This window comes from Camelus bactrianus, chromosome 18 (assembly GCF_048773025.1).
Source record: "Camelus bactrianus isolate YW-2024 breed Bactrian camel chromosome 18, ASM4877302v1, whole genome shotgun sequence".
Lineage (NCBI taxonomy): Eukaryota > Metazoa > Chordata > Mammalia > Artiodactyla > Camelidae > Camelus > Camelus bactrianus.
In genome coordinates this window covers 16,083,603-16,092,378 of record NC_133556.1, presented here as the reverse complement: position 1 = coordinate 16,092,378, position 8,776 = coordinate 16,083,603, and the positions used below count along the sequence as shown (strand labels likewise).

Below are 8,776 nucleotides of genomic sequence, written 5' to 3'. Positions count from 1 at the left end.
CGCTGACAGATTGAGGAGTGAAATTGGTTGGAAATAGGTCCACATAGGGAAAGATTAGGAGTGGCACAATAGGGAAGGTGTCTCTAGGTACTCAGAGCTCAGTCCTGGAGTGTTGAGTCTTGGATCTAATTGAATGCAAAAGGACACTTTGGAATAAATGGATCCCCAAGACTCTGTGTCAAAAAGAGGTGAATTTCTTCCAAGCCATATTAATTAAGATATAAGCTAAGTGGCTAAAACAGGGCAGGGAGTCAGGGAAGGCACAAAGTATAAGCTTATCAAACAAAATAGTTTATTTAGTTTGTGTGCCACCATCCAGAGGTAGGTTAGTCTAGTGCAGGTGGAGGCTTTTGCCCCATGAAGTTGTCAAAGGAACCAGGGTCCTTCCATTCCATCATTCCTCCCTGATCTACATGGTCAAAGCTTGCTCAGCACCATCATGTCTGTGTCGCAGCTGCCAGAGAGAGAAAGGGGCAGGCAGTTAGCTTCTAGGAAATCAGACAGAAGTTTTATACATCATTTCCACAGACAGTAACATGCTCAGCTGAGCACATTCAGCTGCAAGGAATGAAGAATAATGTAAGAATTTAGCTGAGTGCTGTCACAGGTTGAGTCCTCCAGTAGCCGATGCTGAGATGGTATTTGGGGTGGAAGATGGGTGTTGGGGATCAACACCTGTAGAAGGAAGTATGAAGGAGAATCAGGCAGCTAGAAGTCACACGGTGATGCTTTGGCCAACCTGGTAGGAAATTTTGGAATAAGAATTGCCCATCAACTGGATAAAGAAGTAGTGGTACATGTATACAATGGAATACTACTCAGCCATAAAAATAAATAAAATAATGCCACTTGAAGCAACACGGATGGGCCTGGAGATCATTATTCTAAGTGAAGTAAGCCAGAAAGAGAATGAAAAATGCCATATGCTATCAGTTATATGTGGAACCTTAAAAAAAAAGACAAAAATGAACTTATTTACAAAACAAAAACAGACTCACAGACATAGAAAACAAACATGGTTACCCAAGGGGAAGGAGGTGGGAAAGGATAAATTAGGAGTTTGAGATTTGTAGATATTAACTACTATATATAAAATGGATAAACAACAAGTTTCTTCTGTATAGCACAGGGAACTCTATTCAATATCTTGTAGTAACCTAGAATGAAAAAGAATATGAAAAGGAATATATGCATGTATATGCATGACTGAAACATTACGCTGTACACCAAAAATTGACACAACATTGGAAACTGACTATATTTCAGTTTAAAAATGGGCAAAAGAATTGCCCAGCAGAGTTGACCCATGTTGGGCTGAAATGTCTCGACTTTTATACCTCTGCCTCCCTCAGTCCCGAGATGCAGGTTATCCCAGGAAGGGCACAAGCTTAGGTGAGGACAGGACGACCTTGAAGGTGTGGATATAAAACCTGCCTGCTGTCTGCCCTCCCCATAGCGGGGCAACAGCCCCTCCTTGGAAAGGGCTCTAGGAAGCACATTTCAGTGTCTACCCAGGCGGCATGTGCCTTGAAGCAATCTCAGGAAGAATGGATATTAGTGGACAGTGAGCCATCTTTGGTTGGAATGTGAGGTAGGAATTCATTTGTTGAATACCCCCACCCCATGGGGTTTCAGCAGTGGACAAGAATGCAGAGCCCCTGATGTTACAGACTTTACAGTTTTTTGAGAGAGACGGAAATACAAGTAAACAAATAAACAAAATGATTTCAGATCATTACAAGCATTATGAACAGGGAGTGACTGTGGGAGTTATTTTAGCTGGGGTGTTCAGAGAAGGCTTCTTGGAGGAGGTGACATTTGCACTGAGAACAGAATGAAAATGAGGAACAGCATTCCAGGAAGCAGGAATAGCATGTGTAAAGGATAGGAATAAACTTGACTCTTTTAAAGAACAGAAAGAAGCTATTGTGACTTGAGGTTATTTAGGTAGAAATGAATGTAAAACCATGTCACCAAACAGGTCAGCCAGAGCCAAATCACGTACTATTCAGGTAAAGAGTTCAGAATTCATTCTAAGTGTGATTAAAGCCATCCCAAGTATTAAAACAAGGGGATGGCTTAACTATTTTAATCAAGATTCTAATAAACTTGCTATATTTTCATGGCTAAATTACATCTGGAACTAACTCATCAAACTTATTTAACTCTTGGATCAATTTTCTGTACAATATAAATGACTTCCAATTTTTTTCTATTTTCATTTTACTGAAATTATTTTCATGTGGATCAATTTCACAATAACATTTTTGCTCTTATTGGAGTTCCAAGCTCTGGTTCTGACAAAAATGACACAGGGACTGAGACATGGCCAGACCAGCCCTTTATCTGCAAGCAAGAGATTTAGCTTCACGCCAAAAGCCAGCACCCCATAAAAATTGTCCTTCATTCCCTACTGTGTCCTGACTCATTTCTCCTTGAAATTCTTGATGCTCTTTCCCTGATCTTTTTGATTTCTTTCCTCTTGGGTTTCATATAAGTCTAGGTTCTTTCTTTTTTAAAGGAAGCAAAGCCAGCTCAAAGTAGTTTAATAAAAGTTGCAATGTATTCGTTTATAACTAGCTTCAGGTATGACTGGATCCAGAAACTAAAATAGTGTCTCGTACATTCGGTATTGTCTTCTATTTCTCTGAGTTATGCTTTATTCTCTCTTGACCAGTTACTCTGTGGCCAGAGCCCTCTCTGTGTGGTGGCCCACAGCAGCTCCACTGATGTGTATTCCACTACTTAGCAACTGCAGAGAGCATAAAAAGGCATCTTTTTTCTATAATTTCTAGCAAACATCCCAGGACTGATTCTAGTTTTGAGCAGTATGCCCACACCTGAACCAATTATTTATCCAAAGGGATGTCAGTCTCTGGTTGGCCAGTCCACTCTTTGAGGTAGGGGGGCAGCCAACCCCTCCTTGGACCATATCAGTTTCAAATAGAGAAGTGATTTCCCGATAAGAAAAACCAAGCTATTGACGACAGATTGAAACAGGTAAGGGATGCTGGGCAGTGACTGCCACCATTCCTGAGCCCCTGAAAACTTCTCCATTTGCAGCTCCGCATTTTTCCTTCAGAATTGTACTCCTTCCACTCTGGCTTACCAGGACCTTTGGGTCATCCCTCTTCCTAGAGCTCTAGTTTTGTTCCTCACCTGCTCAGCGTGGCCTTTGCTCTCTGACCCTCGAGGAGGATCTCATCACTGGTTTCCCCCAAGACCCAGAAGTAGGATCGCGATGGAGCAAACCTATAGATGGAGCTGATTTCCAAAACAGCCACCTCCAAGTCCCTCATTGGAGGGGCAGTTTCTCTCTCTCCTGCAGCAACAAGTTGCTGAACCAATGCTTAATTCAAAGGCTAGAATCCATTAAAAGCCAAAGCAAGGAACAGTACAGAAATCCCCTCATTAAATCTGTGTTCAGTGGGGTGTGTGCATAATTCATCCCGACGTCATCAAATATAAATGTTCCGGTGTCAGGGGGGATGGCGCTGGCATCACAAAAGTCTGAGCCCACTTAGAAGGAGCTGTCGGGGAAGAGGCAATACTTGCAAGGACCTTCTCGGAGAAATAATGAGATCTGGCACCAGCATGTTTGCAACAAGGATCCAAGATGAGGCCGTGCTCAGTTACGGTGCTTCCCCGCCATCCTCCCTGTGGGCATCTGCATGTTTATAAACTCAGCTCTGGATTCCCTCTGAGCTGGTGCTGGGCTGCCAGAGCTTCTGAAGTGTGCAGAACGAAGGGTCCCTGGGCTGTGGATTGGACTGGTAAGTGGAGTGCAGGAAGCGTCGCAGCACTGCTCCCCACAGAAAGCATCACCTCCAACCTGCAGCTGCACCTCTACCGAGTGTCAGAGCCAGAACTCACCGTAGTGGGAGGAGCTGTTAGGTGCCCCTTGGTCCCCCTATTCTGTGGTTCAGAGATAATAGTCTGATGAGCTCAGGAAAGCTTCCCTACCAAGGAGAAGCCTGACTGTCTACCTCACCAAAGCTGTTTTTGCATCTGCTCTGAACGACAGCACACACAGCCTGGTTCTTGCTGGTCTCTTTCTAGACAGACTGGCTTCTGCTGCACCGACCGGACTCTAGTGATAATTCATAGTTCCCTCCCCTTCTCCGCGTCCTCCTCCTCCTCCTCCTCTTCATCCTCATCACTATCACAGCTATTATTCATCTTACATTTATCACATCCTGAGCACGGAGTTAAATACTCCGTAGGCAGCATTTTATTTAATCCTAAAACATGCTCATTCTTCCATTGTCAGGGCATCTGCACCAGCTTCCGGGAATGCTCTTTACCCAGCTCTTCAAAAAGCTCCTTCACATCACCATCCTAGCCTTCAGAGACGATGTCCCTGATGATCCCAGTTTTAGTAGGACATCATCCAGCCCAGTCACAACCACCTTATATTCTTTTATAGCCTTTGGCAGTGCTTCAGCACTCTGTAACACCGTCACGTTTATTTATTCATTTAGTTGTTTATATCTGTCTCCCGTCGTAGAATGTCAGCAACTGAGGGTGGGAGGCAAGAGGCTATTCTGTCTGGCTTTTTGCCACATCTTCACTGCCCGGAAGAACACTTTGAACAAAGTCAGTGCTCAAAAAAACATTTGTGGAATGAGTAACTCTATGGGCTCGGCCATATTATAATGTCTGTTGAGAACCAGACGGTGCATGTAGTTGGTTAATTTCCTCAAAGGTTACTTGGTCCTGAGCTGGGAAGTGGGTACCACTATTTACTGCAGATCTGCTCCAGTAGTGAGCCTCGGACCATGATGCTGCCAGAACACTTCGTCCCACTCCTTTCTCATATCAGCCCTATCCTGGATCCAGGTCAAATCCTCTAAAACTTACCTCTAATAGGTCATCTCTCTCACACCAAACTGACCTTTCCTTGTTTTCTTGTTCCCTCCCAGACCATGTCACCATTTCATTCATGATCACGTGTCCATTTAAAATACTTTAGAGCAGCTGCGATGCACGAGGCACTGGCCAGATACACTCTCCTGTCTGGATCTATCAACAGCGCCCAACTTCCTGACTGGAACAGAAAAGGGATAGCCCGTCTTCTGGTGGCCAACAAGAATGAAAGATTTAATTGTGTTAGGAAGTAGGGGTACTGTGTTCGAGTCCCTGTCATCCCCTCTGGTCCTGAGGATTGGCCTGGTCTTAAAAGAACATGAAAACAAATATGTGGATGTATTTGTAGGACTGAAACATTATGCTGTACACCAGAAACTGACACATTGTAAACTGACTATACTTCAATTTAAAAAAAAAAAGCATTGGGGAAATCAAGTTGAATTCAGGTTTACCCATACTAATGCCAGCTGACCTCCTCCCTCTCTCCTGGGTGAGGAGGCTGGGCCACAAGAGCTACGGTGTTCATGCTGCTGTTAGGAATCTGGAGATCAGGGCAATAAACACTAAGTATTCTGCCTAGGGCCTAAGGTGGAGTAGAATTACTCAATCCCATCAGAGGTTAAAAGGAACACATGTGAGCCTGGCTCCAATTTACAGTGTTGCTCTGTGGGAAAGTCCACTCTTATTTCAGAGAGCTGGCATGCCAAGAGAGCCCAGGAACTGTAACGATCCAGAAGGTCTGTCTCCTAAGATTTAAAGAAGAGACATTCCGAGATCACTTAGCTTGTTGTAAATGGGTTTTAAGAATACACAGGATCATAAAGTGCAAGAGGAATTCATCCATCACCTGAGGACTCCCACTGTTCCCCAGCCTCCCTGGTTCTCGTATGCACAGAAGGCTTCCTAAGAAGCCAGGAGGGTTGCCAGAGCCTGCAAAGGATGGCAAGAAAGTGAGTTTGGAGCCCCCACCTCTTCCTTTGTGCTCCCTGCCTTTACACCTCACCAGGGAGGGAGTGATTGGGTTGAGCTGGTGCTGTTTGGTATGGAACATCTCCACCGGGCCGAGTCTACACTGTACATCTGATATGGCTGGGCTTGGGCCACAGATGCACGACATGAAGTAAGACATTATTCCCCAAGGCCGCTGCGAGGATCAAGGAGGCAACATCTGTGAGTGTACTTGATTGTGTTCACAAAAGCCATGCCTTAACTTTTTTTTATTTTAATACAAGTTTAAAGGTTATTTTCCATTTACAGTTATTACAAAATAGCGGCTAAAGTCCCCGTGTTGTCCAATACATCCTTGAGCCCATCTCACACCCACTAGTTTGTACCTTTCACTCCCCTACCCCTGTCTTGCTCCTTCCCCTTGATGGGCAACCACTAGTTTGTTGTCTATATCTGTAAGTCTGCTTGTTTTGTGTTGTATTCTCTAGTTGGTTGTGTTTTTTCAAGTTCACATATAAGTGACATCATACAGTATTTGTCTTTCTCTGTCCAGCTTATTTCACTTAGAAGCCATGCCTTGATTCTGCTAAGACCATCCTCGGACGGGATCTAGCCTTTCACCTCCCAGCATGTCCTTCCTGAGGGTCCCCCTCCTCCTGGAGTTAAGATTGTTGGATTTACCAAATAAAAATTCAGAACACCCAGTTAAATTTGTATTTCAGGTAAATAACAAATTTTTTTTTTTTTGCTAATCACTGAAACATTATCTGTCGTTGACCTGAAATTCAAATTTAACTGGACATTCTGTATTGTACCTGACAACCCTCCCAGAAATTCCTACTCACCTTCAAAGAAGCTGGTTTTCTTACTGCCAGCGCTGGAACTCACAGGCCTTAGGAATTCAGGCTGAAACTCTCAGAAACAATCAAAACTCTGTTCTTCTTGAATGTAACGTCACTCCATCATTGACAATGAAACAGGAGGCCAGGTGTTGCCACCTGCTGAAATCTCTGCATCCCAGCAGAGCAAAGAGGCACTCATCTCCAAGAGCCAGCCGCTCCCACTTCCAGAATGCACTTCTGAGGCCACGTCTGGTTCAAAGTCTAAGCAAGACAATCCTTCTCGTAAGGCTAATCTCAGCTAAATACACTCCATGGCCGAACTGCCTTGAAAACACTTCCCAGATACCAAGCCTGCACTCGACAGATAAGCTGAGATAAACTGCTGTCGCTGGAACCTGGGGGACCCAGAACCACCATGTCCCTTCAGACTGGACAGCGGTTTTGTTGTCTTTATCTCCAAGGTAATTTTATCTCAAGGGCGCCATTGCCTTTTCCTGCTACCTTGCCTCGGTGTGGAACATCTTGACAGGTTTAATTAAATCTGAATTGCAGGAAGAAGTGTTTGAGTGTGGCAAAAGACAGATTATTCTTCAAATTTCTCACTTTCTCCCCCAACATCCTGAAGCTTTGCAAAACAATAATTCTTTAAAAATTCAGTGGATCCCACTACAGATATTTATAAAATGAATGCCTAGGGTGGGGGAAACGTTTATGTTAAACATCCACTATCAGGCAGTTGGCTAAGAGCTTTATCTTTTTATCCCACTTAAATTTCCCAGAAACAATACTGGGTTAATATTTGCCTTTTTAGAGGAGAAAACTGAGGCTCAAAGGTTAAGTAAATAATCTAAGTTCACATAGTGTAAGAGTTTGGATTCCTCTAAGTATTATAAAAGGAGTATAGTGCCCCACACCATCTATTTAGGACTCAGCTATGTGACTTGCTTTGCCCAAAGAGATATTCAGACATGATGCAAAGAGAGGCCTTAAGAATGCATGTGCGTTTTGGTCTGGCTGTGTGTTCTGGTGATAAAGCCATGGAGTCTCTCCTTGATCAAGCTCTACCTGATCCCCTGAACTCTCTTCCCAATGATGCAGCCAGTGAAAAGCAATTATTACTCATAAACCATCACACACAATTTCAGAAATCATGAATTGCTTTAGTGCCTTACCTACCTGCTTTTTGGGGGTATAGGGACAAATCAGTATCTGTGTACATCCAAGGGACCGTATAACCACCCTCCCCACCACCCCCGTAATGCCATTCTGTAGGTGGTGCCTGAGGCTGAGACTGTCAGTGAGGAAAACTGTGACCTTGGGCAGTAGGATATTTGCTGGCTGAAAACTCTCCTCCTGGCTGTCTAGCCTGGACCTCTGACTCCCCTACCTGCGCCTTCAGCACAGTGTCCATTCCACCACCATCACCTGCGTGGGTGCACAATTTACTGCTGTCTTCTCTACCCTCTGGGCCTCCTCCGAGATGATGCTCTGGAAGGCAATCCTTCACAGTTCCCAGCTGGTGTCTGAACTCTGATTAGGAGCCAAGTGACCTCAATTTCACAAGCTTTGGATGGGATCAAGCAAACACTCCTTATTCAGCACAAATAGCCATTAATATGGGAGGGCTGGATGGAGGCTGGTAGCGTGGTTTGGATGTGGGGGAGCAGTGAAGAACCAGTTTGGGACACCGTCTTAACAGATTCGCAAGTCAAATTGGTCTTTTGTAGGCTTTAAACAAGGTGGCCGTCCCTCTGAGACGAATGTGCCCCTGGATTTGCACACCATGGAGACAGTGCCTTTAAAGGCACTCTCATCGGCCCCAGTGTTATGATGGGGGAAAAGTGACTCACTAAACACTCCCCGCAACAAATACACAAGAAATCAAGGTCCGAAGCAGATATTCAGTGGGACAGCCAGGTTGGGGAGAGCACTCAGAGCTGGAAGGAGCTAGAATGAGTGCTTAGAGGAGCTGGATGTCTTTGACCTGGATAAGACGGACTTAGAGGGAACCAGCTCTGAGTCCAGATAGCAGAAAGATGATTCCAGAAAGGGGGTCTGATATGTTCTGAATGATACCAGGGGCTGGAAATAGGAACTTGACAGTATGAGGAAGAAGA

General features: G+C 44.5%; 1 long non-coding RNA gene across 1 annotated transcript; it reads right to left on the bottom strand.

Annotated features, from left to right (window-relative positions):
• Positions 1 to 270: 270 nt before the first annotated feature.
• LOC141573897 (uncharacterized) lies at positions 271 to 7,859 on the bottom strand. The gene is made up of 2 exons (XR_012500315.1): positions 6,663 to 7,859; positions 271 to 454 (listed from the first exon to the last, which is right to left on the bottom strand). It is a non-coding gene; the product is annotated as an uncharacterized LOC141573897 (long non-coding RNA).
• Between the last annotated feature and the right edge of the window lie 917 nt (positions 7,860 to 8,776).